Raw genomic sequence first — 16,842 nt, 5'->3', positions numbered from 1 at the left:
ATTTATGTACTATGACTGTATTTGTTTACCCAAAATACTAAAAAGTTTTAATAAAATTGGTAATGATTTCCTGGAAGGTAGACTAGTTATTTTTTTTTTTGAGGGGGTAGATGCAAATTACAATTCACTGGAGAGTTTGTTACTTTGGGTGTAAGGTATTTCTTTTTAGAAACATTATGGCCTCTGGCTTAAAGAGAGTATGTGTTCTTAAGTGGAACTCAAAAGAGTAGAAGTAGACCATATCATTTAAACAATATGACACAGTAAGCGTCAAGCATTCATAATTCTTAGTCTTTTAAATGAGAATTTTTAATAGAAGATAATTGGAACATTTTCAGACTGTGTGTATATGTTTTGCAGAAGTTATCTATGAATTGTGAAGTAGTAATAAAGTACTGCTTTGATCTGTTTGAGATAAATAGAGGGATATTAAGCAAGAAATAGAGAGCATTTTTTCCTTCCTTTCTTACAATCTTTAAAAACCAATTTATAATTTCTGACAGGGAAGAGTCACCACGTAGGTGAGTATAGCAAAGAATCAAGGTTTTAAAAGTTTGCCTAGCTAGATGGAAAATGCTACTCTAAATGGTACTACCCCTACCTCATCTACAACAGCTATTTCTTGAAGCAATAAGTTATTTCCAAATCTCCAAAATCCAATCTTTTGTAGATCATGCTTTAATAAGAAAACTGGATTCTTTAAAGATACTCCAAATGGAAATGAATTTGAAAACATAGTTCTTGATTATTTCTGGAAGCTTCGTCAGTCAGAAGAAAGTTCGGGCATCTCAAATGTAACTAAATGACATGCATTCAAGAGAGCCAAAGACAGGATATTTTGGATTCTAAAAGAAAACTGTTATCATCAAGATATTTCAGTCATCTCTGACTCCTACTTCTTCCTCATAATTTATGTCCCATCAACTGTCAAAGTACTACTGACTATCTCTCTGCTGTGTTCCTATCTTTTACTTCCCCTCCACTTTCACAACCCCTAAAACTTCTGATATCTATTGCTTCTTATTTGTATTTGGTCATTAATATAAATTACATATTTATTATAGTATAGCTTCTTTACAAACTATGATTGTATTTGTAACTCTGAAAGTTACTTCCTTGCTCAAAAGTATTCAATTACTGCTCAATGTTCGCTGAACAAAAAACAAACGCCACACTCTTGGATTCAAGGCTTCTTGGACTAGCCCTCCCTAACTAATCACGTATTCCAGCAAATAATTAAAAATAAATGTATATTTAATGATTGGAGAATAAATAAAAATCCAAATTTATTCACAGACTTTCAATTACTTTGCTTTAGAATATGTCATTTCATACTTAACAACTATATCTTTTTTCTATTGTTAACTAAGGAATGTGTAAAAGATGTTTTTCTTAAATATTTGATAAAAGGAAATTTTACTTAATTTAAATTGGCTATATAAATGTCTAACTAATGTACTGTATACTTGAAACTAATAAAATAAAATTTTAAAAAATCAAATATCTGATAAACCTTGGTAATTAGATTGAAGCCATTCTAAGCATAAAAATAATTCAGAAGTAAATGTAGATGATTTTTTTTAAAGGGCATAAATTTTTTTCAGCAAAAGATATTAATTCATTAAGTTAGCTTAGACCAGTCACTTCACCTCTCAAACCTTCTGGATGATTTTTTTCATAACTAATTTTACACTTATTTCTCCTAAGTCAGATTTTTTTTCCTAGTCAGTCGTTCCTTTTTTCAAACCATACACATAAAACACATTATAATTTAAGTGCAAACATACTTGCTTTAAAACATAAATTTGTCTAAAATAGTTTTCTCCACTGTAGCAAAGGACATGTAAAAATAAGTCAAATAACTCTTATCTGCTATCTTGAGACAGATTATAATCTTATTTTCTTTATCAAATTATAATTTGATGAACCATGACTAAAGTATTCTGGTCATAAATTGTTTCTACTAAAATTACTTTCAGTCTGTGCCAGCATTGTGGCATTTATCAGCAAGCAAGGAACACAATCGGGATTTTGGATTAGTTCTTTTCATAGGAAAGATAGCCGTAACTTGCTCTCTAATAAGACTGTAATATATGAGATTACTGCATATGTCAAGTGAAGAAATTTGACACCCTTAACTGAAGTGATTTGCACAGGGCTACAAAACTCGAAACTACACTCTCTAAATTCAATCATCTTTTCAACATTTATTGAGCACCTGCTTATTATGTGCCAGGCTCCTCACTAGGAGACAGGTAAACAAAGAGCAGGCAGCATACTTGCTTGCAAAGAAATCACAGTAAAAGGAATAATTAGTTTCTGGAGTTAAAGGCTGCATTTCTTCTCTTACAATATGATTCTTGAATATGTAGATAGGCAAGTGGGCTGTAAGTGACTGTAAAGATTTTTTTCATCTCCTAACAACCTGAGAAGTTCAGAATCAGCAACGGTTTTATTTCTTTATGGTAAGCATAGTACAAGAAGGATAACTTAAAGTCTTATAACAAAGGTGTATGAAAAAACCTTAATGGTGAGGCAAATAGTTAAGTACAAAATGGAAAATAATTTTAATATGAAAAAATTTTCTTAAATTAGACTCTTTGCTTCTATAAGCTACATACCTGAAATGAGCTTGAGAGAACTATCTTAAGTATTATTCCCAGACTCGTTGGGTAGAGAGTCTGTCTTCTGATTTTTCTTTTTGTATTACCTTCCCCTGTATTAAAAATACTGGCTATCATATTAAAATATTTATATGATTAAATCATATTAAACATATTCTATTAAAACATGATTGACTTGATACTGACATTTTTACCACATTCATTGAAGTAATTAGAGATGCCGCTAGGTCATTGCAAAATCAAGGTTGAGATTTGTTATATTTATGACAGGCACTGAAGACAGGATCAATAGGATTCTTAGAGCTGCCAGCTTTGTTTTGTTTTGTTTTGTTTTGTTTATCCTAGGTCTGTAGCTTCCTTGACAAAGGTCAGTCTTTAACTTAAGTGAGAACTGCCAGTTTTAATTCTTAAAACATGGAATGCAATTGGCTATTATTTTGTAAGTTTGAAATCTTATATTTTTTTCATATTTCTATTTTAAAGAGAAATAAACATTGCCCTAAGACCTGGTCATGAATTATTGACTTTGTGAAGTTGAATATAACTTGGAAATTCAAGAAAGACAGAAAAGGATAGGTTTATTATTACTTGATTAATGATTCTCCTGTTCTCAAAGATATTTGTCTCAGTGATTTTTAATTGGTTTTGAGTTTGTGGAATCTGCCTTTATAATAAACTCTAAAATAGGATAACTTGGAGGTTTGAATACTTAATAAACTGAAATTTTAGGGAGGTAAAACCTCAATTCTTTAATAACATGCTTTTCCATTGAAGTGCACCATAGCACAATAGTCAAATTTCAAAGTTCATGAGCTACAGGCATTAAGAATAATATGACACCTTGGTTAACAAATCCTCTGGGAGCAAAAAGTGTCTTTAAAGTTGGCCTGGGTGTTGGAGCTTTCATTCATTTCTTCATTTGGGGATTGAAGAATGAGAAGTCATGTTTCTTATCTCAGGTATTCTAGACTTCTCAGTGGGCAGGGCTAGTGCTGGCTGTAGAATGGATTATCCTTCTAGAGGATTAATGTGTAGCCAGAGGATTATAATTATTTCCTCTGTACACTGAGAAGGGGACTAAATGATGGGAGCACATACTGTTTCCCCTAACCTACAAGTACATACTGCCATTTTCCTCCCACTACTACCACTTATATGCTCTCACCTATATAGCTCCCTAAGGTCAAGGAGCTTTGGCTTAGCTTTTTTTGTATAGTTAGTGTGGAATCAGCCTTTAGAAATTCATTATTTTGTTACTCTTTCATTTCTACTTCAGATATCTGTTTATCATCTATTTCTTTCTTTCTGTCTATCATCTATCTCTATCCCTATCTATCTAATCTATCTATCTATCTATCTATCTATCTATCTATCTATCTATCTATCTATCTATCTATCATCTATCATCTATCTATCATCTATCATCTATCATCTATCTAATCTATCCATCCTTTCATCAAAATATTGTAAGCAACGTGAAGAATGAGAAATAATACATAAACCAAATTTCTAAATAGAAGAATTTTCTAGTCTAGACGTATGAGACTTGATGTACTTTAATCAGTATATGGATTTTAGAAGATGAAGGAAGACTAAAGTTTCGAAATATGGTGGATAGAGGGCGCAAACATTAATTTTAAAGGTTTTCAGGGAGAAGATTGAGATATTCAGTGCAAATGCTTTATGGTTTGGGTAATTAACTTTCATCCTGTTATAGTTATCAAATGGAATATCATTTGTCATTCCATTTGTTTAGCTTCATTTTCTCATTTCTGTTGTAGTGCTATTTCTGTGATCGTGATGGGTACCTTTGGAATTCAAAAATCTGTACTTTAAAATGTTGATATCAGTAGTGTAAAGTCCTTCTTAAATCTGAACTGAGTTATATCCTGGGATGTGCTACATCCTTACCTCAAATACATTGGGAGAATGACATGAGATTTTTAGCTTTGGCCTTCTTTTCATGAAAATAGTGGCAAAAGTGAATAATTTTAAACTCAATTAATTCAATCAGAAAATGACTTACCTATAATAGAATATGTCTTTCTGAGATCCAACTTGTATTTAAAAATTAAGCATTGAAATGTCAATTGCTTTATGGTCTCTACTTAGCTATTTTTCATTTTTAGGCTTGGTGTAATGGGAACAATATAGGCTCTAGAATCAGACTGGAGTTCAAATCATAGTTACCAGACCCATGATGAAGCCTTAAACTCTCTGAGCTTCAGTTTCTTGTCTTTAAAATGAGATTGTTATGAGAATTAAGTAGCATAGATAATGTGTCTGGCACAATGCCTAGTACATAGCAGGTGCTGGGTGAAAGATCTTATTTCTATGTTAAAATCAACATCAACTATATATTAATGTGATTTTATTTTAAACGTGACAGACATATACATATAAGGAAGCTTCTTTACTTTGGAAAATCATTTGAATTTTATTTCTCTTTTGTGGGCTCTGGTATTGCTACAGCAGAAAAGAAAGCCTTGGAAAGATTAGTAGCTATTTTATATCATCTATGATAAAGACTTTCATTAGCAAATTCATTGCAAGTGGACAATAATATAAAGTCGGCACTTCATATCTCTGAGTTTTGCATTTGCAGGATCAACTAACTGTATTTTCAATTGAAAACCTTTTTTTTTGATTCGAGGTTGGGAATGTAAAGATGTGAAGGGCAGACTGTATGCATAGTTTTAGGCCACTTTCTAAAAGGGAATTAAGAATCTGCAGATTTTGGTATTTGTTGGGGGTCCTGGAATCAGCCCCCTGTGGATACTGAGGAATGGCTTTACTTATATTTATATCTTTAAAAAATAAACATAATTAACCAAAGCTCTATCTTTTTCGGTTCTTTTCAAGCAAGCACCTCATCAAGGAGATATGTTCTCCATAGTTTCTTAAATAGCAATTAGTTTATGCCTTATTAACAGAAGCTTCTATGATGTTAATAATTTCTTTGTGTAATGAAGCTGTAAATAACATTTTGGTTAGGACATATCCTTCAATATTTTAAGTTTAATTTTTTTTTGTTTTTCTTTTAATGACACTACCAGGTTTACTTTATACATGTTAACTTACTTTATGAGTTGAAAATTTTCTTTCTGATTTTTTTAAGTTTATTGGGGTAACATTGGTTAATACAATTATAATTTGACATCTATATATTCTATTGTGTGATTACCACCCAGAGTCCAGTTTCCTTCAGCTACCATATATTTGATCCCCTTTACCCACTTCACCCTCTCCTAATCCCCCTATATTTGACCCCCTTTACCCTGTCTACCTCTTCTCTCCTTCCCCACCTCCTACCCTCTGGTAACCGCTAGTCCATTGTCCATGTCCATGAGTCTCTGTTTGTCCTGTTAATTTGTTGCTTTTAGGTTTATATCCCACATATAAGTGATATCAGGTGGTTTTCAACTTTTTCTGTCTGGCTTATGCTTAGCATGATCATCTAGAGGTCCATTTATGTTGTCGCAAATGACAGTATTTCATCTCTTCTTATAGCTGAGTAATATTCCATGGTATATATGTACCACAGCTTCTTTAGCCAATCATCTATCGTAGGGCAATTCAGTTGCTTCCATGTCCTGGCCACTGTGCATAGTGCTGCTATGAACATTGGTGTGCAAATATCTTTTCGAATATGGGTTTTCAAGTCTTTGGGGTAAATACTCAGTAGAGGGACTGCTGGATCATATGGTAGATCAATTCTTAGTTTTCTGAGGAAACTCCATACTGTTTTCCATAGCGGTTGTACCAATTTGCAGTCCCACCAGCAGTGGACGAAGGTTCCTTTTTCTCTGCATCTTCTACAACATTTGTTATTACTTGTCCTGTTGATTATAGCTATTTTAACAGGTAAGAGGTGGTATCTCATTGTGGTTTGGATTTGCATATTATAATAGCTAGCTATGTTAAGCATCTATTTGTTGGTCATTTGTATATTCTCTAGGGAGAAGTGTCTGTTCAGGTCCTCTGCCCATTTTTTGATTGGATTTTTTTATTGTTATTGTTATTTTTTTATTGTCATTGATTTTTTTGATTGGATTTTTTGATTGGATTTTTTATTGTTATTGTTATTTTTTATTGTTATTGATTTTTTGATTGTTATTGAGTCGTATGAGTACTTTGTATATTTTAGATATTAGGCCCTTATTGAAGGCGTTGCTTGCAAATATATTTTTCCATTCAGATGGTTGTCTCTTTACTTTGTTGATGCTTTTTTTTTTTGCTGAACAGAAGCTTTTTAGTTTGAGGTAGTCCCATTCATTTATTTTAGCTTTTACTTCCCTTGCCTTTGAGGTCAAATTCATAAAACCCTCTTTAAGTTCAAGGTCCTTGAGCTTTGTTCCTATGTTTTCTTCTATGCATTTTACTGTTTCAGGTCTTATACTTAGGTCCTTAATCCACTTTGAGTGAATTTTGGTGTGTGGTGATACATGACAATCTAGTTTCATTCTTTTGCAGGAAGCCTTCCAAATTTACCAGCACCATTTATTGAAGAGGCTTTTCTTTCTCCACTGTATGTTTTTGGCTCTTTTGTCAAAAATTATTTGCCCATATAAATATGGGTTTATTTCTGGGATCTTGATTCTGTTCCACTGGTCCCTGTGTCTGTTTTGCTGCCAATATCATGCTGTTTTGATTCCTGTCACTTTATAGTATAATTTGAAGTCGGGCAGAGTGAAGCCTCCAGCCTCATTCTTTTTTCTCAGAATGGCTTTGGCAATTTGGGGTCTTTTGTGTTTCCATACAAATCTGATGATATTTTGTTCTATTTCTTTAAAAAATGCCGATGGGATTTTGATGGGGATTGCATTAAATCTGTATAATGCTTTAGGCAATATGGTCATTTTAACTATGTTGATTCTTCCAATCCAAGAGACGGAATATCTTTCCATTTCTTTGTATCTCCTTCACTTTCTTTTAATATGATCTTGTAGTTTTCATTATATAGGTCTTTCACGTTTCGTTAAATTTATTTGTAGATATTTTATTCTTTTTGCTGCAATTGCAAAAGGAATTATTTTTTCCTTTCTTTTTCTGACACTTCATTATTAGAATATAGGGACGCTATGGATTTTTGAACATTGATTTTGTATCCAGAATCTTTACAGTATTTGCTTATTGTTTCTAGTAGTGTTCTTGTGGAGTCTTTAGGGTTTTCAATATAGAGAATCATGTCGTCCACAAATAGTGACAGTTTTACTTCTTCGTTTCCTATTTGGATGCCTTTTACATCTTTCTCTTGCCTAATTGCACTTGCTAGGACCTCGAATGTTGTATTTAATAATAATGGCGATCGTGGACAGCCTTGACTTGTTCCTGATCTTAGAAGGAAGGTTTTTAGTTTTTCACCATTAATTATAATATTGGCTGAAGGTTTCTCATATATGGCCCTTATTATGTTAAGGTACTTTCATTCTACATCGATTTTGTTAAGTGTTATGATCATAAATGGATGCTGTATCCTCTCAAATGCTTTTTAATGCATCTATTGATATGATCATATGATTCTTATTTTTTAATTTGTTTATGTGATGTATCATATGAATCGATTTGCGTATGTTGAACCATCCCTGTGCCCCTGAGATCAAACTCACTTGATCGTGGTGTATAATCTTTTTAATACGTTTTAGGATTTTATTTAGGATTTTCGCATCTGTGTTCAAGAGATATATTGGCCTGTAGTTTTCTTTTTTCTATTATCTTTACCAGGTTTTGGTATCGGAGTAATATTGGCCTCATAAAATGAGTTGGGGAGTATTGCCTCCTTTTCGATTTTTTTGGAAGAACTTGAAGAGAATAGATATTAAATCTTCTTTGAATTATTGATAGAATTCACTGGTGAAGCCATCTGGTCCTGGACTTTTACTTTTTGGTAGGTTTTTGATGATTGTTTCAATTTTCATACTGTTTATCGGTCTATTTAGATTTTCTAGTTCTTCTTGATTCAGTCTAGGAGGATTGTATTTTTCTAAGTACTGGTTCATTTCTTTTAGGCTATTAAATTTATTATTATACACTTTTTCAAAGTATTCTTGCAAGATCCCTTGTATTTCTGTAATGCCAGTCATTATTTCCCCTCTTTCATTTCTGATTTTATTTATTTGTGTCCTTTCTCATTTTTCCTAGTGAGTTTAGCCAGGGGTTTGTCAATTTTATTAACCTTCTCAAAGAACCACCTCCTTGTATTTATTTTTTCTATTGTTTCTTTGTTTTCAATTTCATTTATTTCTGCTCTAATTTTGATGATTTCTTTTATTCTGCTGATTTTAGTCCTCATTTGTTCTTCCTTTTCTAGTTTTTTTATTTTATTTTATTTTATTTTATTTTATTTTATTTTTAAGATGAAGCATTAGGTTGTTTATTTAGGCTAGTTCTTAATTTTAGAGATAGGCCTGTAATGATATGAACTTTCCTCTTATGACCACTTTTGCCGTGTCCCAAATGTTTTGATATGTTTGTACTATCATTATCATTCAGTTCTTGATATCTCTTGATCTCACTTTTTATTTCTTCTCTGACTCAGTTATTCTTCAGTAGCATGTTATTTAATCTCCATATATTTGTGGTTTTTCCTGATTTCTTTTTGCACTTGATCTTTAATTTCAAAGCATTATGATCAGAGAATATGGTTGTTATGATTTCAACCCTTTTATATTTGTTAGGGTATCTCTGTGTCCCAGTATGTGGTCGATTCTTGAGAATGTTCTATGTGCACTAGAGAAGAATGTATAAGCTGCTGTTTTGGGATGGAAGGTGCTGTAAATATCAATTATGTCCAGTTTGTCTAATGTGTCATTTAGGGATGTTATTTCCTTTTTGATTTTCTTTTTGGATGATCTGTCCATATCCTTCAGTGGGGTATTTAGGTCTCGTACTATGATAGAGTTTTGGTTTATTTCTCCCTTTACTTCTGTTAATAATTGCTTTACATATTTCAGGGCTCCCTGATTGAGAGCATTGATATTAATAAGTGTTATGTCTTCTTGGTGCATGATTTCCTTTATCATTATGAAGTGTCCCTCAGTATCTTTCTTTACCTTTTTTATTTCGAAGTCTATTTCATCTGATATTAGTACTGCTACTCCCGCTTTTCTCTGATTGCCGTTTACGTGAAATATCATTTTACGCCCTTCAACTTTGAGTTTGTATTTGTCTTTGGAGCTCTGAGATGTGTCTCCTGGAAGCATCATATGGTTGGGTTTTGTTTTTTGATCCATTCTGTAACTCTGTGCCTTTTTATCAGTGAGTTCAGTCCATTTACATTTAGGTTGATTATTGAAATACGAGGTCTTCTTATAGCCATTTTAACTTTTGCTTTCTGGTAGCTCAGTGTTTCCATTGCTTCCTTGTCCTTGTGTTTTCGTTTTCTTTATTTTGGTTGGCTTTTGTGGGTTTTCCCTCTGGTTCTTCTGGTTTTATGTTATATACTTCAGTTCTGAATGGTGTGGGTTACCATTACAAATATGAAAAAGATAGTTACATATATACAGTTGTCCATTTTCTTCTGCATTTGCCTTATCTCCTTTCCCCTTTGAGAATTTGGATCTTTGAATCTTCCCCTTTTCAGTCATTGTTATTTTAATTTGTCCTTATGTATGCTGAGCATTCATTACTATCTTGCTATAGCAATTTTCTTATTATTTAAGCTTACAATGTCCTGTTCTTAGTAAGGGTTGCACTCTTCTGCTTCTATTTGCTTCATAGTCACTTTACTCCTAATTATGTATTTTTTTGTTTGTTTTGTTATTTTGTTTTAAGTGAACTGACCCCTTTCAGTATTTCCTGTAGTGCAGGCCTCTTAGTGGAGAATTCCTTCAATTTTTGTATGTCTGGAAAGGTCTTAATTTCTCCTTCGTATCTAAAGGAGAGCTTGAGTGGATACATTATTCTAGGCTGGTAGTTCTTTTCACTTAATAGTTTCAATATTTGATTCCATTCCTTTCTGGCTTGTAAGATTTGCGCTGAGAAGTCTGAGAATAATCTAATGGTTTTTCCTTTATATGTTACCGCTTTTTTTTTTCTCCCTGGCTGCCCTGAGAATTCTGTCTTTTTCATTGATTTTTGATAACTTTAATACAATATGTTTTGGTGAAGGCCTTTTTGGGTTGATATAACTGAGTGTTCTGTTGACTTTTTGAATTCCAAGGTCCAGCTCATTCCTCAGATTTGGGAAATTCTTGCCCACTATATGTCTGAAAATGCTTTCTAGTCTCTGCTCCTTTTCCTCATCTTTGATAATGCTCATTATTCTTATGTTTCCTCTCCTGATGGTATTTGCTAGTTCTTGTATTTCTCTTTCATTAGTTTTCATTCTTCGGTTTTTCTCTTTTTCTTTCTGATTTATTTCTAGATTTCTGTCTTTGATATCACTGTTCCCTTCCTCCATTTGGTCAACTCTATTTCCCAAGCTCGCTATTTCATTTTTCAACTCTTGCAGTGTGTTCTTCATCTCCAGAAGTTCTATTCGGTTGCTTTTGAGGGTTTCAGTCTCGTTGCTCTGCTCATCTAGTTGTTTTTTGAATTCCTGAAATTATTAATTTGAGTTGTTTTGAATCTCATTGAGTTTTTTCAGAAGTACCCTCCTGAATTCTTTGTCATTTAAGTCGCACATTTCTATGCCTGTAAGCTTATTTTCTGGAGATTTTTTTCTTTCTTTCTGAGATGCCTTGTTGCCTTGCTTGTTCATGGTGTTTAATGGAGTATTTCTGTGCCTGCGCATTAATGGAAATATATTCTGTTGTTTTTCCAGAATGAAGATTTATTATATAAAGTTCTCTCTTTAGCCTGCTGCAAAGAAAGTGCTTTTCTTTTGGTTTCCAGTAGGTGGTGTCCAAGCCTCTTGGATCCCTGCTTTATATAAATCCTAATGTCTTTTTTATTTTCTTGTAGATATTTAATCACACTTACTACTCTCAGTTTCAGTCCCGGTCAGTGTTAGCAACAGTTTTAGTAGCATTCGCTCAGTTTTCCCTGGGGCTCCGTGGTGTTTGGTCTCAGAGGGTATGGCGAGAGGGGCCCTCTGTGTTCGAAGTTTGGGCTGGGGCTCTGCCTTGGTTTTGCAATCATGGCCAGTAAAAATCAACTGTTTTTTCTCTGCTCTCCTGTTCCACTTCTCTGCTTTCTGCCCTGATAACTGGTCACTGCTACCGGCTGCGAAGAAGTTCCGGCACTTCCAGGCAGGCTGATCAAGGAAGTTGGGGCACTTTCACCCCTCCCCCTCCTCCTGCAAAGAGCTCTGGAGGCTATGAGAGGCAGCTTTTTTACTTCTCCCAGTCTACCATCCGACACCTGGGGTTCTGACCTGTGGTAGTTCTTATGCGCAGATTCCACGCTGAGACGTGCTGATTTTCAGTTTGGGTGTTTTTTGTTGAATTTTAGATGTTCAGCTTATTGTTGTTTCAAGGGGAGAGATCTTCTCTCACTCCACCCTGTTTTTCCAGCTCTCTGATTTTTTTTTTTAAATTTCCCTCTTTGCTTCCTTAATGGAAGTTGAGTAGGTGAGAGAGAGAATATCACCCAGTTTTTGTTTGGGAGGGCTGAAAAGGGGGAGTGAAGATTCTAAATTTTGTAACGTAGGGTCTTTATTAATATCTTTAGACTTTAATACAGTATGCATACTTTAAATCTATAGAAAAATCAATGAGAAATGACTTCTATCATCTTAAGTTTTTAAGTTATTTCTCAAGGATGGAAGGAAATGCCTTGTCAGATTTAGCACTCAAATTCAAATGAGTATGAGAACAGATGACTAAATTTCTCCTCCACTTGCCATGCAACTTTATCACAAGAAATGTTTCTTTTAGCAAATGCTGTTGCTTGTAGACACTTCTCTGTTGCAGAGCAGAAAAACAAATGGAGAGGGAGTACTTCTTTGAAGAAAATTTTTTTCTTGATTTTCTTTTTAAATTGTAAGTGTGAGAAACATATACTTTATTTTCCTGGGGCATGGATGGTGGAAAACATGAGTCAGTGCCTTGATTAACCAACTCAATTTGTTATATATCATTTGTTGTATGCCATTCATGGCTTATATTTTTGTTTTTGTTTTATTTTGTTATTGTTACTATCTCGTATACCAATCCACTGGCACTGACTTTCAGTTATGATAACATTATTACTCTGAAAAATAACAATATTTGTATTATACTTGTGCCACTAAAACTTCTATTTTTTTTGTTACAGTGGAATTATGTTATTAGAATACATCGTTAGATTTAATCACTTTGTAATATAATGGTTGCAAGCAAAAAGATTGGAAAGTAGAGAAAAGATAAAGGTGTTGTTTATATACTTTTACCTTTTTAGCTTTTATCTGATTCATTTATTTTTCCCTTCAGAAATTAATAGTACAGGAAAGTAAAGGGAACAATTTGACAACTATTTTGATAGCCCTAGGCTGTATTTTTTTTTCTGCAACAACATAGATCTTTCTAGCATCTTTTATTCACAGCACACATCACAGTGTATTGGCATATATAAATAACTTCTCTACCAAGAAAAGTGAAGTATTTTATGTATTTTCATGCTAATAATTTTAAAAAGCACTAAAATGTCCTTTTCCTTGACATTGAAATTTGACTTGGCTTTTTGTATAACATTGAACTGGTGCTTGTAATAATAGAAACCAAGAAATTGAAATACACATTTTATGATTTATCAAGTTGATACCTCATTTTTAAACACAAAAGTGCTCATTTCAGTGGATTTTGTGCAAATATTTTTTGAGAGCATATGGAGATTGATGAGTGTTGTATTTGGTGTTTTTAGATCCAAATGATACAATTATGAGATACACTTCCCTCCCCTATATAGCATACCACCAAACCTGATTGCTACAGTGAATTCTAAGAGTATATGGTTCTTTATAAAATGTCTGCCAAACTATTAACTCTACAGAACTAGTCATGGTAGAAAACATATTTGAACCAGGTTGACAGAGCAGCCTACCTACCAGGTCGTACACATAATACATAATCTTTTATTGTCATGGTGTTCAGTATAAAAAAAATGTACATTTAATGATTTAGAATTTCTATTTAAAAAATCATTGGAGTGAACAGTGCCTTGCAAATGGCAGAGACTTAATACATGTTTTCACTAGAAATGTTAAGAGACTTAATACATGTTTTCGCTAGAAATGTTACTCTACTCTTTGATAAATTTATAAGTTTGAAGATGGAATCTTTGCTTTAATTTGCATATTCTGGAATATTAATGAGGTTAAACATTTTTCTACTGTTAACCATTTGTACTTACTATATCTTTATGAATTCTCTGTTAATATCATTTACATATTTCTCTCGGGGGTAATTTTTAAAATATGGGAGTTTTAGAGGCAAGAGTATAATGTTAGCATCACCCTGTTAACATATGACAATTGGGCTGACTTTTTATTTCTTTTGTCTTTAAACAGCAGTGCAAAGAATTGTCGTAGTGTACGTTCAGTTAGACCACCTTTAAAATGCTTTCAGTAAAAGGATCAGACAGTGCTCTCTGAAATAGGAATTGTTCTTTTTAAGCATGCACAGTTAACTTATTCATGTATACTTTGTGAAAGATTGGTTTTGTGCTCTGTGGTTGGTCATTGTTTAGAAAATAAGATGTATCCAGTCATAATGAGTATGGTGGGTGTGGCATGGTAGCGATATACAAACATTGTAAGAAAAATATTTGATTTTTAGAAAGAAAATTAATGAACACAGCCTCTCCCATGAATAATTTTATACTGTTGAAGAAATGTAACTATTTGGACAGGATTTGTTTGATTCTAAGTTAGCATATAAAAATGAATTCAAATAAAATTATTTTAAGCAGAATTTTAAAAATTATTATTCTTACATGAGTTATATAGAACAATGCATTTTTACATAATTGTTTTATAACCATCAAAGCCATTATATACTCATCTACTGTAAACACTTGACTTTTCAAATTAATGGGTCATTAATTAAAAGTTTGAAAGCCAGCCATATTATCTTGTCAAGAAAGAGAGGAGATATTTTATTGTTAGGTAGTCTTGAAAGAGTTAGTTGTAATTAATAATCCTACTGTGTTTCTTACCTCAGGGAGTCAACCCTCTGAGTAGGAAGTTATTTAGAACATGAAATTGCTTTAGAAAAAAATTTTCTGAGGAGATTAATCCCTCTACATCAGGGTTTTTCAACCTTGGCACTCTTGACATTTTTGCTACAGTACATTTTTGATGTGGAGGACTTTCTTGTTCATTGTAAGATGTTTAGCAGCATCCCATTAGAGAGTAGCACATACCCACTCCCCCTTGCAACAATGAAAAATGTCTCCAGATATTATCAAACATAAGGGAGTGAGAGGCAAAAATCCCCTTGGTCCCTCTTCCCCTACTGAGACCCACTGGTCTTTATATTGTTTTTAACCATTTGACTTGTAAAAAAGATTTAAAAATGTTATTTTTTCTTGGAATTACTCAGATAATCATTTGTTTAAGCATAGTTTAATATACTTCTGGTCTGAGGTTTGCAGAAAGTTTTTACCTCCTTGCAGTGTTGAAGAACAATGTTCTTCACATCTAGTCAGTAAGCTTAATAAAAAGAGCTAGAAGAGAATATTGAATCTGCTGAGAAGGTTGACATGTCATGTACTGTTACTAATGCAGAAATAATAGGAAGTGTTCTGAATGTTAAAAAGTCAAAAGATGTTGACAAAAAGTCATGAAGGAGATGATTTTAGTGAAGCCTTCTTCAGTTTTTGGAGTAATTAATTAGAAAGCCAGCCATATTTTGCCAAGAAGAGGCTGCATTTTCACATTCTGCTTTTCAAGTTTAAGAGCAAGAGACAAATGGCAAGTAAACAAGTTGTTATCTCTAGTTTATTTTTAAAGTGATTTCCAGAATATGTCATAGAGTAGTGTGGTTTCAGCTTTATTCCTGTCCTGGATGCTATCTGTGGTTCTATAAAAATGATAATTGATAGTCATTTAAAACACTGCATGATAAAGAAATGTCTTTAGAATGATCCATAGAAATGAGATTCTGTATTCATTCAGATGACATACATTAAACCTCTCATGTGCCAGGTTCTGTGCAAGGAATAAAGAAAATAAGAAAACATTCTGCTTGAATACCCCATTAAAATTATTTTAATAATTCTAGATGAATTGGAATTTTCTGATGAGGGATACCAATCGCCATCAATCTATTACACACTTTTCTAATTGATTCTGTAATTTTAAATGTCTGTTTGCAAAAGCTGTTTAAAAGTGTGTGTGAATGCTATACATCATGTATATAATTTAATTCTTTTAAAGCTATTTCTGAAAATGTGGAATGCTATATTCATTTTTTATGCTTTTTAAAATCTTACTTAAATTATTCTTTTTATTAAACATCCATGAAAGTTGAGTAAAACATAGTCCTACATTATTAATTTATTTTTGGTTAAACTGTGGCTCTAATATCATTAAGAAAAATGGATATCACCCTCAAGGCTAGAAGTTTTGCTAATTATTGCTAGTTGCTGTCAGAATTTAAAAAGCGGGATCTTTATTAATGTATGGTACAGTCATGAAACTTTTTTTTACTGTTAAAATTGATCAACTTCCATTATAGGTATAATAGGGAAAAAAGTGAAATCTTTATGATATTTGATAGACCAGCGTTAGAAAAGCAAATGATTCATCATTTAAGAAGTTACAGATAAATAGAAAAAATACAGAGTTCTAGTACTTGAAAATCCAGTCTTTCTCCTTCTTTTCTAATGTCCATTTCAGCAGTCTACATCAGGAATACACAAACCCATTCAGAGCCATGGGCTTCCTGCTCTTAGGCAGATCATTCAGAGACAATTTTAACAATTTATACCTGAGGAAATGCAGGTTGACTAGTCTAAGGAATAATGAAAAGTTGTACCATGACGGTTATAGTGTAACCAAACTGAGGCCCTTTAACTATTAAATATTTTGACATGTTCTCTATGGAACTAACTGATCTGTTGAATACAGGTTCTCCAATCTCTTTTATGGTACCTAAAAATTACTGATATAGTATATGTGGTCATAGCTTGTATTTATTATTTTTATTATTTATTTCTTTGAAAAGATAGAAATGCCACCAGACTGTAAGTATTTAGCTAAATAATCCCAAACTACTAAGTGAGAGATACTTCTAGAAAATGAAATTATTTCACATGTAAAATTTTTTTTGTTCAGTTGGGGTTAATTAGAACTATG

General features: G+C 32.8%; 1 protein-coding gene across 4 annotated transcripts in view; it reads left to right on the top strand.

Annotated features, from left to right (window-relative positions):
• KLHL13 (kelch like family member 13) overlaps positions 1-16,842 on the top strand; it is a 234,813-nt gene that overhangs the window by 140,776 nt on the left and 77,195 nt on the right. The gene's annotated exons all lie outside the window — the stretch shown is intronic.

The sequence above is a fragment of the Pteropus vampyrus genome, unplaced genomic scaffold (genome assembly GCF_000151845.1).
Source record: "Pteropus vampyrus isolate Shadow unplaced genomic scaffold, Pvam_2.0 Scaffold390, whole genome shotgun sequence".
In the NCBI taxonomy this organism is placed as follows: domain Eukaryota; kingdom Metazoa; phylum Chordata; class Mammalia; order Chiroptera; family Pteropodidae; genus Pteropus; species Pteropus vampyrus.
The sequence above is the reverse complement of the archived record's forward strand: the minus strand, read 5'-3'. Positions and strand labels throughout refer to the sequence as shown.